The following is a 20332-nucleotide window of genomic DNA, read 5'->3' as shown; positions in this document are numbered from 1 at the left end:
CTCTTTACTGACTCAGATCTTTTCATCTGGTTCAGTCAAAAGAGTGAATCGTTCATGTAATTGTGTTCATTTGAGTCAGTAATGCCCAGAGCATGCAGGACCCTCTACCGGCAAACGAATGGACAACTCAAAATAGTAATGATTCTACAAGCCTCTCGTTCACCGTAAGGGGCTTATTGGAGCTGTCATTTGTGACAGACTTGTATACGTGTGCTTTAAACAATGCACATTTGTTGCTTGCTAGGCATACACGTTATTTCTTGGTACATTTGAAACGATGTCTATTTGTGGCCGCAATTGGACTAGATTGTGAACTACTCTTTGCGGAACGTATCAAGTACCCCTGACTGCAGTGTGGGKTACGGGGCCGGGCTCAATGTGGGCGGATGTTTGACTCTGCCCACCAGTGTTTTTTTTCTTTCATCTGAGGTATGACAGTCACACACTGAATAGAAAACATGTGTTTGTACAAGGCACACGTTGAATAAAAACGTATTTAATTTTTGAAGATCGTAAGAAATCTATAATGCTGTATCAGCACATGTGTTGTAACACTGTTTGCTTCATGCTGTATTTGAGACAAGCTACTGATATTGTTGCATTGAACAACAGACTTGTTATGTATGTCATGCCCTGTTAACATTGTGTTGATATATGTCATAACTTTGTAATTATATTATTTCATTGAGCATATATATACAGTTACTACCTATCCTGTTTTATAATGTTATTTACTTTTCTCATGAGAATGGAGACAGACTATACCATATAGATTTGTGGAGTAGTTAAAAAACAAGTTTTAATGACTCCAACCTAAGTGTATGTAAACTTCTGACTTCAACTGTATATATACAAAATTCTTGTTAACAAACTATGGTTTTGGCAAGTCAGTTATGACATCTAGTTTGTGCATGACACAAGTAATTTTTCCAACAATATTTGCAGACTATTTATTTCAGATTATTACAGATTATTTCACTTAATGCACTGTATCACAATTCCAGTGGGTCAGAAGTTTACATACACTAAGTTGACTGTGCCTTTAAACAGCTTGAAAAATTCCAGAAAATGATGTYATGGCTTTAGAAGCTTCTGATAGGCTAATTGACATTATTTGAGTCAATTGGAAGTGTACCTGTTGATGTATTTCAAGGCCTACCTTCAAACTCAGTGCCTCTTTGCTTGACATCATGGGGAAATCAGCCAAGACCTCAGAAAATAAATTGTAGACCACAAGGCTGATTCATCCTTGGGAGAAATGTTCAAACGCCTGAAGGTGCCACGTTCATCTGTACAAACAATAGTATGCAAGTATAAACACCATGGGACCACGCAGCCGCCATACCGCTCAGGAAGGAGACGCGTTCTGTCTCCTAGAGATGAACGTACTTTGGTGCGAAAAGTGAAAATCAATCCCAGAACAGCAAAGGACCTTGTGAAGATGCTGGCGGAAACAGGTACAAAAGTATCTATATCCACAGTAAAACGAGTCCTATATCGACATAACCTGAAAGGCCGCTCAGCAAGGAAGAAGCCACTGCTCCAAAACCGCCATAAAAAAGCCAGACTACGGTTTGCWRCTGCWRRGTACAAAGATCGTACTTTTTGGAGAAATGTCCTCTGGTCTGATGAAACAAAAATAGAACTGTTTGGCCATAATGACCATCGTTATGTTTGGAGGAAAAAGGGGGAGGCTTGCAAGCCGAAGAACACCATCCCAACCGTGAAGCACGGGGGTGGCAGCATCATGTTGTGGGGGTGCTTTGCTGCAGGAGGGACTGGTGCACTTCACAAAATAGATGGCATCATGAGGCATGAAAATGATGTGGATATATTGAAGCAACATCTCAAGACATCAGTCAGGAAGTTAAAGCTTGGTCGCAAATGGGTCTTCCAAATGGACAATGACCCAAGCATACTTCCAAAGTTGTGGAAAAATGGCTTAAGGACAACAAAGTCAAGGTATTGGAGTGGTCTTCACAAAGCCTTGACCTCAAGCCTATAGAAAATTTGTGGGCATAACTGAAARATAGTGGGCGAGCAAGGAGGCCTACAAACCTGACTCAGTTACACCAGTTCTGTCAGAGGAATGGGTCAAAATTCACCCAACTTATTGTGGGAAGCTTGTGGAAGGCTACCCGAAACGTTTGACCCAAGTTAAACAATTTAAAGGCAATGCAACAAAATATTAATTGAGTGTATGTAAACTTCTGACCCACTAGGAATGTGACGAAATAAATAAAAACTGAAATACATCATTCTTTCTACTATTATTCTGACATTTCACATTCTTTAAACACAGTGGTGATCCTAACTGACCTAAGACAGGGAATCTTTATTTTGATTAAATGTCAGGAATTGTGAAAAACTGAGTTGAAATGTGTTTGGCTAAGGTGTATTTAAACTTCCGACTTCAACTGTATATGTTTTAAATTACACCGCATKATTTCATTTTGGGGATCTTTATTTTCCACCCGCACGGTAGTTGGTGGAATGCACACATATTTGTTGTGAAAGCCATTATACTAAAGAAGAAGAGGACAGTTGTTGGTCGGAGCACGTCACGGCATGAGCGTTTATTAATCCTGCTGTAGAATTCGTTGCTGCCAGCAGGTCAAACGAATGACTAAAATGTATAGGGGGTGTTAAGAGACTTAATTAGGCCTATGCAACCATACCACCGTTTGTCTGCCTTACTAACGTCTGCGTAACACCTGCGTGTAACGTTAACTAACATGTCGTCATACCATCGTCTTACTAACGTCTGTGGGACGCCTGCGTGTTAATGAAAGTCATAAGGTGTTAATTCTATCTCAACCATAAATGTTAGAAATGTTTTAAAAAATTCCGTGCAAGCCGACATTCCTAAGTAGCCTCCGAGTGTAGCCTATGGCTTGTGTATTTCCTGTTATCGCTAAGGGCCTAGAAAAGATTATGTCCAATCTATATGTAATCTGTCTTTCCCTCAACACYTCATGGCATGGTATGTTATCTTATCTCACTGTATACAGATCTAAATGTTGTTAGCCAATCGCAGACTGTGTTGTGACCAGTTCCCAAGTAGCCTAAATCAGACAAACAATAAGAGTTGTGTCCGTGGCTTTCAGTCGAATAGAGGAGTTCACATGCTTTCCCAGTGGGTCCGTGGTATTCGGGATCCTTGGGATGTCCCTTCCTCTGTCAAGTATAAATGTAAAGTGGTTAAGTTTTGTGTTAGTTTAGGGTTTAGTGACCGTTCATAGAGTGAGAGGCTGGCGTGGTATTTGAGAGCTCGGCGGCGACAGAAACATGMATTTTTTWTTTTTTTTTACAAGCGGCAGAGACGATTTTCGTGTGTCTGCCCCAGGTAGTTTCCTTAGAGACGATGAAAATAATTACCAAGATGTCCTTGATCCAATTGAGGAGTAAGTAGGCTATATTTAAGTTGTGATATCGTTGGGAAATATTTAGACCTATTGTGTTGATAAGGCAAATTTGGTTTATTTGAAAATAATACATTTTAGTTGATAACGAGTTGAAAGCACATAGGCAATATTATTTACTGTGTAGAGTAGGCTAGTGTACAATAATAACGCAATTTGATATTATTTTTTATTATTATTTATTAAATCAATTGTAAATTAAAATATACACATGGTGCTATAGGATATACATATTTTACATTGTAAAACACTACCCCTACATGCCATTGTACTATAGGATATATACATATTTTACATTGTAATACGCTACTGTGTGCTGGAGCTATGGGTTTGTTTTTCCACTGTCAATAGGCCTACACATTCACACTCGAACTGAATTGAATGGGGGATGCATATGTACTTTTCACTGAAGAAGGGAAATGAGGTACAACATACAACTGATCAAAGACCTAAAATCATGCCTGACAAGACCGTTGAAATCATAACGGTATCCTAATATAGTCTGGAGACAGGGGTAGCCTATTCTACAATAATGTAACTATGTGCTAGTATTATTTATCTAATTGATAAATTAAATTGTAAATGTGGATGGGTATGCTACATCATTCAATTGTACAAGGTAGATACAGGAGTAGCCTATAGACTACAATAATAATGTCATTGAATGTGCTATAGTATAACTTATTTCATTGATTAATACAATTGTAAATGGGGATGGGTAGGGTACTTCATTCAGTGAATCCTGAATGTCTTGCTATCTGTGGGAGTATGTTAATGAAGGCTTTTCAGCTGTTGAACTATGGCAATGTCTAACTAATTTCTAAACCTATCTTTTTTAAGAAGATAGTTAAGAAGTGATGAGCCAGAGAAACCAATCAGCGTCACTGCAGCTGTTCTACAAACCACCCACACTGCTCTCCCTCCACTATCAACCGCATCCTCTTCTCCTGTTCTAACTAATTTGCTGCCACACTGAAAATGATTGTACATACATACCACTGTGCCCATCTCATTGCAACATGATCCATCCAAGGCCGAAGATGTACGCCTAAAATGTGAGAAATGTAACAAGATTCTACAGTATCTGTCTCTTATACACATCTAGATGTGTATAAGAGATGTGTGTGTGTGTGTGTGTGTGTGTGTGTGTGTGTGTGTGTGTGTGTGTGTGTGTGTGTGTGTGTGTGTGTGTGTGTGTGTGTGTGGATGGTGTATGGATGGATGGAGTTCCAAGAAAAGACATGAGAAGATGGCAAAGGAGATAGTGATGACAGTAAGAGCATACAGTATGAAAATAAAGACCCCTTGGGATCTAAAATGAGTGTGGGGGGCCCTCTTGTGTCTCCTTTTTGTCCAATTGAGGATACTACAGTCACCCCTAGGTTCTTGGAACACTGCTATTTAAGTCTGAGCAGAGGGTGATGAAAGCCTTCAAAGGTGGTGGATGTTTGAGTATAGAATGAAATTGGTTCCAACAAGGCTCTTTTGCTGTCACCAAAGGAGAACCCTTTTTGGTTCCAGGTAAACTCAGCAAAGAAAGAAACATCCTCTCAATGTCAACTGCGTTTATTTTCAGTAAACTTAACATGTGTAAATATTTGTATGAACATAACAAGATTCAACAACTGAGACATAAAGTGAACATGTTCTGCAGACATGTGACTAACAGAAATGGAATAATGTGTCCCTGAACAAAGGGGGGGGGGGAATCAAAAGTAACAATCAGTATCTGGTGTGGCCACCAGCTGCATTAAGTACTGCAGTGTATCTCCTCCTCATGGACTGCACCAGATTGGCCAGTTCTTGCTGTGAGATGTTACCCCACTCTTCAACCAAGGCACCTGCAAGTTCCCGGACATTTCTGGGGAGAATGGCCCTAGCCCTCACCCTCCGATCCAACAGGTCCCAGAAGTGCTCAATGGGATTGAGATCCGGGCTCTTCGCTGGCCATGGCAGAACACTGACATTCCAATCTTGCAGGAAATCACGCACAGAACGAGCAGTATGGCTGTTGGCATTGTCATGCTGGAGGGTCATGTCAGGATGAATCTGCAGGAAGGGTACCACATGAGGGAGAAGGATGTCTTCCCTGTAATGCACAGGGTTGAAATTGCCTGCAATGACAATAAGCTCAGTCCGATGATGGTGTGACACACCGCCCCAGACCATGACGGACCCTCCACCTCCAAATCGATCCCGCTGCAGAGTACAGGCCTCGGTGTAACAATCATTCCTTCAACGATAAACGCGAATCTGACCATCACCCCTGGTGAGACAACACCGCGACTCGTCAGTGAAGAGCACTTTTTGCCAGTCCTGTCAGGTCCAGCGACGTTGGGTTTGTGTCCATAGGCGACGTTGTTGCTGGTGAAGTCTGGTGAGGACCTGCCTTACAACAGGCCTTTAGTCCATTCTCTCTCAGCCTATTGCGGACAGTCTGAGCACTGMTGGAGGGATTTTGCGTTCCTGATGTAACTCAGGCAGTTGTTGTTGCCATCCTGTACCTGTCCCGCAGGTGTGATGTTCGGATGTACCGATCCTGTGCAGGTGTTGTTACATGTGGTCTGCCACTGCGAGGACGATAAGCTGTCAGTCATGTCTCACCGTAGCATTGTCTTAGGGGTCTCACAGTACGGACATTGCAATTTATTGCCCTGGCCACATCCGCAGTCCTCATGCCTCCTTGCAGCATGCCTAAGGCACGTTCATGCAGATGAGCAGGGACCCTGGGCATCTTTCTTTTGGTGTTTTTCAGAGTCAGTAGAAAGGCCTCTTTAGTGTCCTAAGTTTTCATAGGTATTTTTGGTATTTTTGGTTCCATGTAGAACCCTCTGTGGAATGGAGCCCAAAAGGGTTCTACCTAGGCACAGAAATGTTTCTACCTGGAACCAAAAAATGTTCTCCTATAATTTTATTTTATTTTAGGTTGTAGATAGCACCTTTTTTTCTGAGTGTAGGCCTATATTGCAGTGGTGATCCCGTGGTTTTCTGTTAAAATAAATGCAACAGGCCCTGTGCGTCACTGGAGGATCTAGCAAGACAGCGAATCATGGGATCACCAACTCAGTATGACTATAGTGAACATGTCTTACATGCACCGTTATGCAATTATTAAGAGACTACAAATAGGTAATCCTGGCGACCAATGTTCTAGCATTAATTAACCAGAGATGTCAAGGTGGTACCCAAGAATATGCTACAGTATGTGTATAGTGTAAATAACAACTACCAATAGACTTACTGAATTATAAGCATTTAGTCAATCAAAGAATTGCTCTGTAAAACGAGGAATGCAGTTATTCTATTTAACTAATGGATGAAAGAATTGACACTCAAGCAATTACAGTGTACATGAAATACATTATACATTACAGAATCACACAGAGTATATGACTATCACCAATAGGCTAAAACAACGTGGTGACACGTGTCTTCAGTTCAGAATAATCTCTAAGAGAAACTTCACTGTCCTTTTAACCAAATTCATGCAGAAACTCACGCCCAACCTGAATGAACATTTCAAAAGACAGGAAAACACAGCCAGATTCAAATCGAATCAACTCATTGTAAATGATAGGAGTGCATCCTTTTGTCGCTCCCTCTTTGAACTTTCCGCCGACTGACGAAAAAAATAACACTCCCTGTAACAATAAATCCATAGCACTTACAGTACAATAAAATATATAATTCGTAGCTCTTTGTGAACTCCTGAAAAATTCAAACATGACAATTTTATTAACACAAGAACATTAATTTTGTTGATTCATGTTTTCATCTTTATTCACACCTCTCCTGGCATCAGTGACCAAAGGACTTCCATGAGAATGTCTCTTCATAGAGATCGCAACAGATAAGGTGTGTTTGAATCTTGCGATAGGCCTCAGATGATCTGCCATCCAGACAATGTAATAAATTGTGATTGAGTCATCATGCTGGGCCTCGCACTCCAGCCAGTCACCAGTCGCGAGTATATCACCTTCTCTCATTCTTCCACTACATTCATGGAAAACAAATGAAAAATCGAATCTTTTTGTTGTTGTTGTTTTTACCGATTCTTGTTTATTCACAAAAAGCAGAAGATAGTAAATATCATTAATCACAATGGTTAACTTATGCAAATTAAATAGGAAAACATTTCAAGCTTATTCATAGGATTACATTTAGCCGAATTGGGTACACATATGGCGTGGGGAAAAGTAAAAGAAAGGAAAACACAACCAGATTCTAATCTAATCAACTATATTTCAATGATATGAGTGCACCCTTGTGTCTCTCCCTCTGAACTATCCACAGTTTCCCTGTAACYATAAATCCATAGCACCTGCAGTACAATAAAAAATATTACAATTCATAGTTATTTACTAAATCTTGAACAAACATGACAATTTAATTCACGCAGTAACATTAATTTAGTTGATTCATGTTTTAATCGGTCTTCACATCTCTCCTGGCGTCAGTGACCCCAGGACTTCAATGGGAACGCCAGCCAGTCAGGAGTATTATCACTGTCTCATCTTTCCACTACAGTAGTCATTTATGGAAAACAAATAAAAAATCAAAGGGCCTGTAATGCCAAATAGTGTCCCCCTGCAAAAAAGATTTTTGTGTTTCCAGGACTTCATTCCCGAAACATTGCAAAGAATACTGTCCGAAGATGCTTTTCCTTCTCAGGCCCMACAAGGCTGTAGAGATGGACATTGGCAGTTGAATCTGAATAAAGGAGTACGTTGGCTTTTGTTTTTGTTTAATTGTGTTTTGTTAATTATTTGGGCTGATATACAGCCAGCTAGCTAGCCAGACAGTTGTTTAGCTAATGTTAGCTAGCTAGCTAACTGTTTTAGTAGCTTTTTGTATGTATGTAGCTTGCACTTCAATGGCATCCCTCGAGGATATGTTATTTGATCTTTCCAACCAGGTGAAGTACTATGAAGGCACTGCTGATCTCGACAAGACGCTCAACATTCGTAGGGGGCAGAAATTCACTATTCAATGTTAAGCAGTTAACTTCTATTACACAACTGGAAGGATTTAGCTATGAACATCAATTTTTCAACAACCATTTTCCATCTAGGTAGTTGGTCATCTAGAAGTTGCTAGTTATGCATTAAGTTATGTGTCTGTCATATTGACATATCTAGCTATAAGTTAACCCTGATCAATCAAATGGATAGGTCTCAGCACTTATGGTCATTCCAACTGCCCTTAACTAGGTGTCTTTGCTAGGCAGACACACAGACAGAGAGAAAGAGGGGGAGAGGGAGAAAGAGGATGAAAGTGAGAGTGAAAGAGGATGAAAGTGGGAAGAGTGAAATACAGAGAGAGATTGGGGAGGGGGGGGGGAGAAACAGAGAAAGACAGTCGTGTAAAATGACTTAGACTTGAGTATTTCAACAACTCTTGTCTTCAAACTTGTTAGGCAATCATATCTACTGACGAGGGAAGGATGGCCAGCCACACAGGAGGATGGCCAGCCACACAGGAGGATGGCCAGCCACACAGGAGGGTGATTTTCACTGAGGAGAAGTAAGCCATGCTGACCGAGATGCATGTCGGCCATTTCGGAGTGAAGCGCATGATTGCCAAAATCAACATACGCTTCTTTTGGCATGGGATTATCAAGGATGTGGACAGCTGGGCAAGTGAAATAACATTTAACCTTAATAATAATAACTTAATAATAACCTTTTGTTTATCGATCACATTCTATTATATCTGAAATTATTATGATTTCAAAGAATGTCATTTCAGAGAGAACACAATGTTTCAATTTGTCACATTGTGCTTAAAGGTCAGTAACTGTCTAGCCTGACAGAAGTTTGAGAGGTTTTAGACTGTGGCGCAGGTGTTGAAGACCATCCGTTGTTTCACCATGGCACCAGTGTCACTGTTCAAATTTTGCCCTAATAAGTTGTTTTCTAACAATTGCTTTATTTAACCACAGCATAGTTCAATATTATAGATTGTGTGTCATTATCCTTACAAATATGAAAATCTGCATAGTGAATGACACAGATATGGGGAAGAATTAAGTAATCTTCTCTCTAACACTTTTTATGTTAGGGGTGGACCTCATTGGACCCTTYACGAAATCCAGGAATGGCAACAGCTGGTGTCATTAAGGTGATCGATTATTGGGTAGAGGCAATACCCATTAAGGTCTGTAAAGGAAGAGAACGTGCTTAACTCTAAATTCCCTTCTGTAACCCAATTAAAAAGGGTGCTTGGAACCAAAAATGTATTTTCTTTTGTATGATATTAATCAAGGACAAGACTGGCAAGGCCACCTCCAAAGCGATGATGGACATCTTCAATACCCATGGTTCTCCTGAGGTCATCTTGAGTGACCGAGGTCGTGAACTCTGGAACAAGGCACAGATGTTATAGGTTATAGTCTGTCAACAATGGTTTTTACAATTCGTTTTTGTTTTCTGCATGGTACATAAGACATTTCAACATCTTCCATTGTCAACAGATATCCCTTTCCGACTCCCTCCTCCAGGTTTGGATGAATGGGACCAACCACAYCCTCAAGACTGCCATGGGCAAGTCCCTTGACGCGTTCCAAGAATGGTGGGAGGACAACCTGAATGTCATTCTCTTTGCACACAACAGCAGCGTCCAGGCCTCCAGAGTACTCACCCTATCACCTGCTGTATGAACGGGAGCCTCTTAAAGAAGAAGTTACAGGTCTGTAAGAGCCAGAAATCTTGCTTGTTTGTAGGTGACCAAATACTTATTTTCCACCATAATTTGCAAATAAATTCATAAAAAATCCTACAATGTGATTTTCTGGATATTTTTTTTCTAATTTTGTCTGTCATAGTTGAAGTGTACCTATGATGAAAATTACAGGCCTCTCTCATCTTTTTAAGTGGGAGAACTTGCACAATTGGTGGCTGACTAAATACTTTTTTGCCCCACTGTAGCTCACATAAACGTGGTTACATATGAAACCTTCGTTATGTTTCACTGTATTGAATCACTCCAATATATTGGTATACCCGTACCAGATTTAGTTGGTGCTAGAAGGATCTGGCCAGCCAGCGGCTGGACCAAGACGCAGGGGCCGCCCAGGACCAAGACGCAGGCGATGCCCAGGACCGCTGAACCAAACGCGGAGGGAAGTGCCATATTTACCCGATAGTACCTAGCAAAGGTGCAAAAGGAAGCCCAGCTGGCCGCAGCACAGATATCAGCGAGGGGCACTCCTCTCAGTAGAGCCCAGGACGCAGCCACACCTCGTGTTGAATGTGCCACCACAGATCCCAGCACCGGCCTGCCAGCCAGGCGGTATGGTGTCGTAATCATGTCCACGATCCAGTGAGAGAGCCTCTGCTTTGATGCAAAAGCAATTCACAGCACACACATAGAAGAAGCCAGTCGGCAAAATGTGTTTGTGGCAGCAAGAGCCACCATACTAATGGATGCACACGGAGTCGTAGTGTAACGCTAACGAAACACAAGTACGACAAACCACGGCGGAAGATACAGATCAACCGTGCGCACCGAGTGGAGCACTCAAAGAGGGGCTGGCCATGTGACCAGCTGCTCCAGGCTGTAAACAGCCAGTAGGTTTACTTCCACGCAAGATATTACACTTATCAGTGACTTACCAAGCGAACGTCAGAAAGTTTGTACCTTAAACCATACAGACGTCTGCCGAGAAAATGAAAAAGAACGTGTGTCGGCCATGGGGTCGATATATAGGGGCGGACCCCAGCCGTGACACAGGTGTACACGGGAGCAAATCTGTAAATCCTCACCTCGGACGTATCCCTCCGCCGCGGAGTGATAACGATATATTGGAGTGATCCAATATAGTGAAACATAACATTCCACAGGCCTGATCAACTATGCGAAGGAGATGTGTTGTGCTGCATGAGGCAAATGGTGGTCACACCAGATACTGACTGGTTTTCTGATCCAAGCCCCTACCTTTCTTTTAAGCTATCTTTGATCAACAGATGCATATCTGTATTCCCAGTCATGTGAAATCCATAGATTAGGAAGGGCTGTCCAACCCTGTTCCTGGAGAGCTACCATCCTGTAGGTTTTCACTCCAAACCTCATCTAGCGCACCTGATTCTAATAATTAGCTGGTAGATAAGCTAAAACAGGTTAGTTACAACTGGGGTTGGAGTGAAAACCTACAGGAGGGTAGCGCTCCAGGAACAGGGTTGGACAGCCCTGGATTAGGGCCAAATTTATTTATTTAAATTGACTGATTTCCTTAAATTAATTGTAACTCAGTAAAATCTTTGAAATTGTTGCATATTGCGTTTTTTGTTGTTGTTCAGTGTAGATTGGCCTCACAGTACAGTAATATTAGTTAGGATCATGGTTCCTTGCTGTTTCAAGTTCTCTTGTCTGAACCAGTCCTCTCCAGAATACCTTACACAGGCAGCCTAATTCTGATCTTTTACCCAATCATTGGCAAAGGAGTTGATCCTAAGGTATGTAGGTAATAGGTTAAACTGACTGTAGTAGCGAGACTACAGATCAAATTCCTTCCAACTGTAAGGAGGCCAGGTGCACATTGAATATGTAATCACTGACCAGCACTCTCCTCTCCAACTGCACTCTCCACAGACAGACACCACAATCAATCTTCAAAATCATATTTTCTGTGTATGAAATGGACAGTTGACACATTGCGGTTCTCTATCTTCCAGGTGATTAAGTGCAAGGCAGCTGTAGCATGGGAGGCTGGGAAACCCTTGTCCATTGAGGAGGTGGAGGTGGGCCCCACCGAAGGTCCATGAAGTGCGCATCAAGGTAACAGCCCCTTCCCTACGACAAAAATGTCTCAGACAAATGCTCCTGTATTGTATTTGCACTCACATGACAATTCCAGCAACAACATAACCAACTCCCCCAGCCTGCAGCAGACCTTTGTTTCGTGTGCAGTATCTTTGGTTTGTATGTGTGATTCAATACATCTTCCCCCTAGAATAATATGTATGTGAGCTCTTTTGATCTGTAAAACAAAAGGACATACTGTTTGAGGCAGGCTGCATTTTGGCAGGGATGAACTGTTCAGCTGATGGAATACTGTGGGGAGCATCAAGTGTTTTCCTGTCTCCCTGCCCAAATGGATTTAGTGGGCCAGCTGTGAGGAAGCCATCTTTGGAATGTGTTCAACAGGGCCGATCTGGTCCAGTGTTTAGAAAACATTGTTATTCTAAGAATTTTACCACGTTCCTCTATTGTACTAGCTAGCTGTCTGCCTTGCACCATTGAGACACAACCTTGTGATAGTTTCTATTATCAACATAGCAGGCGCAGTAGTTGGTATTAAAGGAATAGTCCTAGAGGGTTGGGACTTGGTTGAACCATTTAGGATGTTTTAGACTAGTTGGCAACACATGCTTCATAGCTTACTGGTTGTATTGAATGAGAGAACCTAATGGCAATGTTGTGCGTTTCAGGTCTTTGCGACGGGGATGTGTCAAACGGATGCCTACACTCTGCGCGGCAGCAACCCTGAGGGACTCTTCCCTGTCATCCTGGGTCATGAGGGCGCCGGGACAATCGAGAGCGTGGGCGTCACCAAGTTCAAGCCAGGTGAAGGACTGTAAATATCAGCAAATGTATTCTCCCTAAAACAGTGTTTTCCTGTCCCGGCGACCCACAGGGGAACATACTTGTTCCCGTCCAGTACAAACACTCCAGAATCAAATAATGCAATGACTTGATTATGTTGAATCAGATGTTTACTGAAAGTCTATTTTCTCTCCCAAGGTGACACCGTCATCCCATTATATGTGCCACAGTGTGGTGAGTGCAAATTCTGCAAAAACACCAAGACCAACATCTACCAGAAGATCAGGTAATTGGAATGCAATCTCGCCTGTCATCAACTATAGCTTGGAAGGTTGTGGTCAGGATTAGGTTTGCAAAATTCCAGGAAATTTCAATAAATTCCCTGGTTTACCAGAAATCCCAGTTGGAGGATTTYGAATTTCCTGCTTATTCCGGGAACTTCAAACCAGGATTTCAGGAAAAACAGGGCACTTATTTAAAGTTTCCGGCATTATGCAACCCTAGTCAGGATCATTCATTATTGACTCCCCATTTTCAAAGTTGCCAAGTAGACAGTGAGCATATCTATAATGATAGTTAGATTAATCTTAGAAATAGTACGACAGTATTCTACTCCAATCTTGGGATTGCAATTGGTGCTGTGCAAGCGAAGAAGCAACCAGGCTTGCAAACACCAACATTGCAACTTCCACCAAATTCAGGCCAAATTCTGTCAGGCAGGTAGCCTAGCGGCTAAGAGCGTTGGGCCAGTAACCAAAAGATCGCTGGGTTGAATCCCTGATCAGACAAGGTGAACAAAAATCTGTCTGTGCCCTTGAGCAAGGCACTGTACCCCAATTGCTTCTGTAAGTCACTCTGGATAAGAGTGTCTGCTAAATGACAAGACAATGTATGTATGAAATAGCCTCTGAAATATTTGGCTAAAGCATATAGAGATCACTGGCTTTGACCCTTGCCTGTTACTGATACTCATCCTTCCTCTCACCAGGATAACCCAGGGCCGGGGTCTGATGCCTGACAACACCTCGCGGTTCACCTGCAAGGGCAAGCAGCTGTTTCACTTCATGGGGACCAGCACCTTCTCCGAGTACACGGTGGTGGCCGACATTTCGGTGGCCAAGGTGGATGAGAAGGCCCCTCTGGACAAGGTGTGCGGAGCTGCCCTCAACACTGCCAAGGTGGGTGGGTGATGCCAGGTTGCAAGACAAAAATATCCCGTCTAGAAGTGGAAAGCACAAGCAAAGAGCCACAGCTTTGTCATCTTTTTATATCTTATATCCTGTRAATTAACTTTCCACTAGTGCAAACACAGTTCAATTAATAGACTATGATCATAACACACATCTTACACAAAAATAATATCATCGTTTTACTGACAAAAGCCATTCTGTAACACTTGTTTTATCAACCGACTCTCAAGGGTACCTACTTGCAGGTTGAGCCTGGCTCCACCTGTGCTATTTTTGGTCTGGGTGCCATCGGCCTTGCCGTCATCATGGGCTGCAAAGTTGCTGGGGCAACCAGGATCATCGGTGTGGACATCAACCCGGACAAGTTTGACAAGGCCAAGGAGTTTGGGGCCACTGAGTTTGTGAACCCCAAGGACCACAGCAAACCTATTCAGGAGGTACTAGTGGAGATGACCGACGGAGGGGTGGACTACTCCTTTGAATGCATTGGCGACGTGGGAATCATGGTAAGGCTGGTCAGGGGGAGTGAAAAAAGCAGCTTGGGCTAGAGCCTCCAATCCTAGTTCTGCACTGAGCTCAGGGGGCTGTTCAGAATGGTGTAATGTTACAGAATGTATTTTTTACCTAACACTTATTTTTCTTGAAACTGCAATGTTGGTTAAGGGCTTGTAAGTAAGGATTTCACTGTTGTATTTTGCACATGTGACAAATACAATTTGATTTGACTGTAGACAAGTTAAAGATGTCTGTCATGTGAATAGGGAATCGTGTCAGCTCTATCCATTGTAATTCTGTCTGCAACTTTCTGAATCGTTTCCCTCACTGAACACACCCCTGCTGCCCATGACCTTTCCACAGCTCCTACTGAGATGGTGAGGCAGGAACCTGGGAAAGTACTTGAACTGTGGCCCCTTTTTTGCTCTCACATATGGAAGGTGTTCTACTCTTCACCACCAGAGGTCACTGTAGTTGGCACTTCAGGCTTGGACCGCAACGGCAAAATACCTTTCACTTTGCTAAGTAGATTGGCTTCCCCTAAATACTTGTCTTCTGATGATACTCAATCAGTTGTTTCAGAAGGCGGCTCTGGAGGCGTGCCACAAAGGCTGGGGCGAGAGCATCATCATCGGGTTGGCAGGTGCAGGACAGGAGATCTCCACTTGTCCATTCCAGCTGCTTACTGGCCRTGTGTGGTGGAGCACAGCATTTGGAGGTGAATGTCGTGGATGATTTTTGACGAAGAACCTTTTCTGACTTTTCTTACATCAATATATTTTGTCTTTTTGATAAATGAGCAGCAATGTGGCACTAGCTATAATACTAGTAATAGAAAATAAGTACAGTTTTTTCTGGAAGTATGGTAATGCCGTAAGGTAATGCATAGATTACTCATGTTTTCCTGTTCCCCTGTCCCAGGCTGGAAGAGTGTGGAGAGCGTCCCCAAACTAGTGATCGACTACATGAACAAGAAGCTGAAGGTGGATGAGTTTGCCCTTTGACCAGATCAATGAGGGCTTTGACCTCCTGCATGCCGGAAAGAGGTGAATAGATCAAGTGTTGCATCATATTACATCAATTAGTTACGTTAGTCTATTCACATCTTTGTTCAAATTGAAAAGTTTCCAGCACAAAGTTTATTAAAGTCCTTTAAAATTGTATGCTAACCACTTCATTTTAATTTGTCTATTCCAGTATCCGTGCCGTCCTGAAGTTCTGAAGTGCCTGCCATGTTGAGCCTCACTCACCTCTGCCTTTTATAAACAATCACCTTTCAATCGGTGCAGCTCTTACCTTTCAGAATTATATTGTCACGTGTGCTCCCTCTCCGGCCTCTAGGTCATCAGGCTGCTCATTATCCTACACACCTGTCACCATCGTCACACGCCTCATGACACTCACCTGGACTCCATCACCTCCTTGATTAACTTCCCTATATATGTCACTCCCTTTGGTTCCTTCCCCAGGCATTATTGTTTCTGTTCCTGTTTCTTGTCTGTGCGTTGTTCGTGTTTCTTGTTTTGTATTATGGTTTGTTTATTGATTAAATCACTCACTCCCTGAACTTGCTTCCCGAGTCTCAGCGCACATCGTTACAGAATAACGCCTCACCTAAGGGAAGCATCGGGGGAGTGTTTATTTTATTATTTTTTTTAGTCGGAGTACAAGACGTCGGGTCCGGAAGCCGCTACAGGCTCTCACGCCTCAGCCAGATCGCCAGGCTCCCCTGCCTCTGCCGGCTCGTCGGGCTTTCATGCCTCCGCCGGATCGCCTGGCTCCCCTGCCTCAGCCGGCTCACCGGGCTTTCATGCCTTTGCCRGATCGTCAGGCTCTCATGCCTCAGCCGTGATCACCAGGCTCCCCTGCCTCAGCTGACCATTTAATCATATTAAAGCCTAACAATCATCCAAAGTTACACAAACAAATTGTTTAATTATGCATCATGATTTGAATCATCATGAGGAAATCATTGAAAGCGACATCAAAACCACAGCATGCAAGACAATCGTGATTGAAAATTGAGAAGTATTTGGAGTATCTGCATGCTATGACTAAGCCCCAACCCTAACCCCTACCCTGGAACACAGCTGTGAATAGACCTTTTAGAAAACATGGGAGAAAATAGCCCAAATTAGGACCCTAATCAGATCCTAGTGAAGGCTACACTTAGATGTAGTCTTAAAAAAAAGTAGGTGGGGAAACTGATTGCCGGTGAAAATACAGGCTGTATCACAACCGGCTGTCACGACTTCCGCCGAAGTTGGTGCCTCTCCTTGTTCGGGCGACGTTCGGCGCTCGTCGTCACCGGCTTTCTAGCTTCCACCGATCCATGTTTCTGTTTTCCATTTGTTATGTCTTGAGTTTACACACCTGGTTAAGTTATTATTATTTCCCTATTTAACCCTCTGGTTCCCATTATGTTTTGTGCGTGATTGTTCCTGGTTTGTGTTGGTCTTTTGTGTTAGGGTTTGTGATCCCTGCGTGGATTTATTTTTCCTGATTATTTTCCTGAGTAAAGTTCATTATTTTACYCAGTTCTGTGTCCTGCGCCTGACTCCGTTCTCACCTCTGCACAACTAACACCTGACACCGGTTTTGATTGGGAGTCCCATAGGGCGGCGCACAATTGGCCCAGCATCGTCCGGGCTTGGCCAGTGTAGGCCGTCATTGTTAATAACAATTTTCTTAAAAACAACCTGAGGATTGATTATTAAAAACGTTTGACATGTTTCTACGAACTTTACGGATACTATTTGGAATTTTTGTCAAGCCTTGATGGCCTGCGTAAGGCTGTGGAATACTGAACATAACGCACCAAACGAATTGAGTTTTTTTTATATAAAAATAATCTTTATCGAACAAAAGGAACATTTATTGTGTAACTGGGAGTCTCGTGAGTGCAAACATCCGAAGATCATCAAAGGTAAGAGATACATTTTATTGCTTTTCTGACTTTCGTGACCAATCTACATTGCGGCTAGGTGTTTGTAATGTTTTGTCTAGTGATCGATAAACTCACACAAACGCTTGGATTGCTTTCGCTGTAAAGCATATTTTCAAAATCTGACACGACAGGTGGATTAACAACAAGCTAAGCTGTGTTTTGCTATATTGCACTTGTGATTTCATGAATATAAATATTTTTTGCATTTTTTATTTTATTTGGCACTCTGCAATTCAAAGGTTGTTGATGAAAATGATCCCGCTAAAGGGATCCGTGCGTCAAGAAGTTAATCACTTCATCTAAACACAGTTTAATCCAAAGCCCATCTCCTATCATGTAGTGTCAAGTAATGCAACAAAAACAAGCAATTGTTGAGGTTTCTACAGTTACCTCGGAGCAGACGGCAATCAACCCCTGACCTATAAAGGTGAACATGGTGTAGTGCTAAAATAAGGTAATGTTCTTGACCTTTACCCCCTGAGCCTGGCCTGTTTTTGTGCTGCAGGATGGTATCGAGCCCATGTGGGAGGACGAGAGGAACAAGCGTGGCGGCAGGTGGCTCATCACACTGTCCAAACTGCAGCGCAGGGCCGACCTCGACTGCTTATGTTTGTGATGTATTTAAGTGTGTGGGACATACAGTTGAAATCGGAAGTTTACATACACCTTAGCCAAATACATTTAAACTCAGTTTTTCACAATTCCTGACATTTAATTCAAGTACAAATTCCCTGTCTTAGGTCAGTTAGGATCACCACTTTATTTTAAGAATGTGAAGTGTCAGAATAATAGTAGAGAGAATGATTTATTTCAGCTTTTATTTCTTTAATCACATTCTCAGTGGGTCAGAAGATTACATACACTCAATTAGTATTTGGTAACATTTCCTTTAAATAGTTTAACTTGGGTCAAACGTTTCGGGTAGCAGTTCACAAGCTTCCCACAATAAGTTTGGTGAATTTTGGCTCATTCCTCCTGACAGAGCTGGTGTAACTGAGTCAGGTTTGTAGGCCTCCTTGCTCGCACACGCTTTTTCAGTTCTGTCCACAAATTTTCTATAGGATTGAGGTCAGGGCTTTGTGATGGCCACTCCAATACCTTGACTTTGTTGTCCTTAAGCCATTTTGCCACAATTTTGGAAGTATGCTTGGGGTCATTGTCCATTTGGAAGACCCATTTGCGACCAAGCTTTAACTTCCTGACTGATGTCTTGAGATGTTGCTTCAATAAATATTTTTTATGCCTCATGATGCCATCTATTTTGTGAAGTGCACCAGTCCCTCCTGCAGCAAAGCACCCCCACAACATGATGCTGCCACCCCTGTGCTTCACGGTTGGGATGGTGTTCTTCGGCTTGCAAGCCTCCCCTTTTTCCTCCAAACATAACGATGGTCATTATGGCCATACATGTCTATTTTGGCGGTTTTGGAGCAGTGGCTTCTTCCTTGCTGAGTGGCCTTTCAGGTTATGTCGATATAGGACTCATTTTACTGTGGATATAGATACTTTTGTACCTGTTTCCTCCAGCCTCTTCACAAGGTCCTTTGCTGTTGTTCTGGGATTGATTTGCACTTTTCGCACCAAAGTACGTTCATCTCTAGGAGACAGAACTCGTCTCCTTCCTGAGCGGTATGGCGGCTGTGTGGTCCCATGGTGTTTATACTTGCATACTATTGTTTGTACAGATGAACGTGGTACCTTCAGGCGTTTGGACATTTCTCCCAAGGATGAACCAGACTTGTGGAGGTCTACCATTTGGCTGATTTCTTTTGATTTTCCCATGATGTCAAGCAAAGAGGTACTGAGTTTCAAGGTAGGCACTGAAATACATCCACAGGTACATCTCAAATTGACTTAAATTATTTCAATTAGCCTAACAGAAGCTTCTAAAGCCATGACATCATTTTCTGGAATTTTCCAAGCTGTTTAAAGGCACAGTCAACTTAGTGTATGTAAACTTCTGACCCACTGGAATTGTGACACAGGGAATTATAAGTGAAATAATCTGTCTGTAAACAATTGTTGGAAAAACGACTTGTGTCATGCACAAACTAGATGTCCTAACCGACTTGCCAAAACTATAGTTTGTTAACAAGAAATTTGTGGAGTGGTTGAAAAACAAGTTTTAATAACTTCAACCTAAGTGTATGTAAACTTTCGACTTCAGCTGTAACTGCTATCTAGTGACCTCTCTCTTACACACGTAACATAGTACATCCACGCATGTAATTAATGTCTCAGAAAGTTGACTATGTTTATCTGTCATTAAAATGTTAAAAACATCTGGCTGTCCATGTGCGATGCAGCTCCTGTGCCTTGTGGGTGAAGCTTTTGATGACCATAGCGACGATGTTTGCGGGGCAGTAGTCAACATCCGAACGAAAGGAGACAAACTCGTGATATGGACAACAGTGCGCGATGGGACAAAAACATCCCTGCCGGCCAAACCCTTCCCTAACCCGGACAACGCTGGGCCAATTACTGTAGTATTCAATGTCGCAGCAGGCCTCGACAGAGCCTGGACTCGAACCAGGATCTCTAGTGGCACAGCTATCGCTGCGATGCAGTGCCTTAGACTACTGCGCCACTCGGGAGGCCCAACATGAGAGTTATTTTATGTTTATTTATATTTGTTTGCTTGGTTGTTTTTCCGTTCCGCTTCCATGGCGTTCATTGAAATGCTGTYGAATCTGTTACCCAATTGAAACCAAAGCTTCAGCACAGAGAATTCGACT

At 42.5% G+C, this 20332-nt stretch overlaps 1 pseudogene; it reads left to right on the top strand.

Moving 5' to 3' along the window:
- The first annotated feature begins 9043 nt into the window (after positions 1-9043).
- LOC111967010 (alcohol dehydrogenase class-3-like) lies at positions 9044-15861 on the top strand (annotated as a pseudogene).
- Positions 15862-20332: the final 4471 nt, after the last annotated feature.

This window comes from Salvelinus sp. IW2-2015, linkage group LG8 (genome assembly GCF_002910315.2).
Source record: "Salvelinus sp. IW2-2015 linkage group LG8, ASM291031v2, whole genome shotgun sequence".
NCBI classification, from domain to species: Eukaryota; Metazoa; Chordata; class Actinopteri; order Salmoniformes; family Salmonidae; genus Salvelinus; species Salvelinus sp. IW2-2015.
The sequence above is the reverse complement of the archived record's forward strand: the minus strand, read 5'-3'. Positions and strand labels throughout refer to the sequence as shown.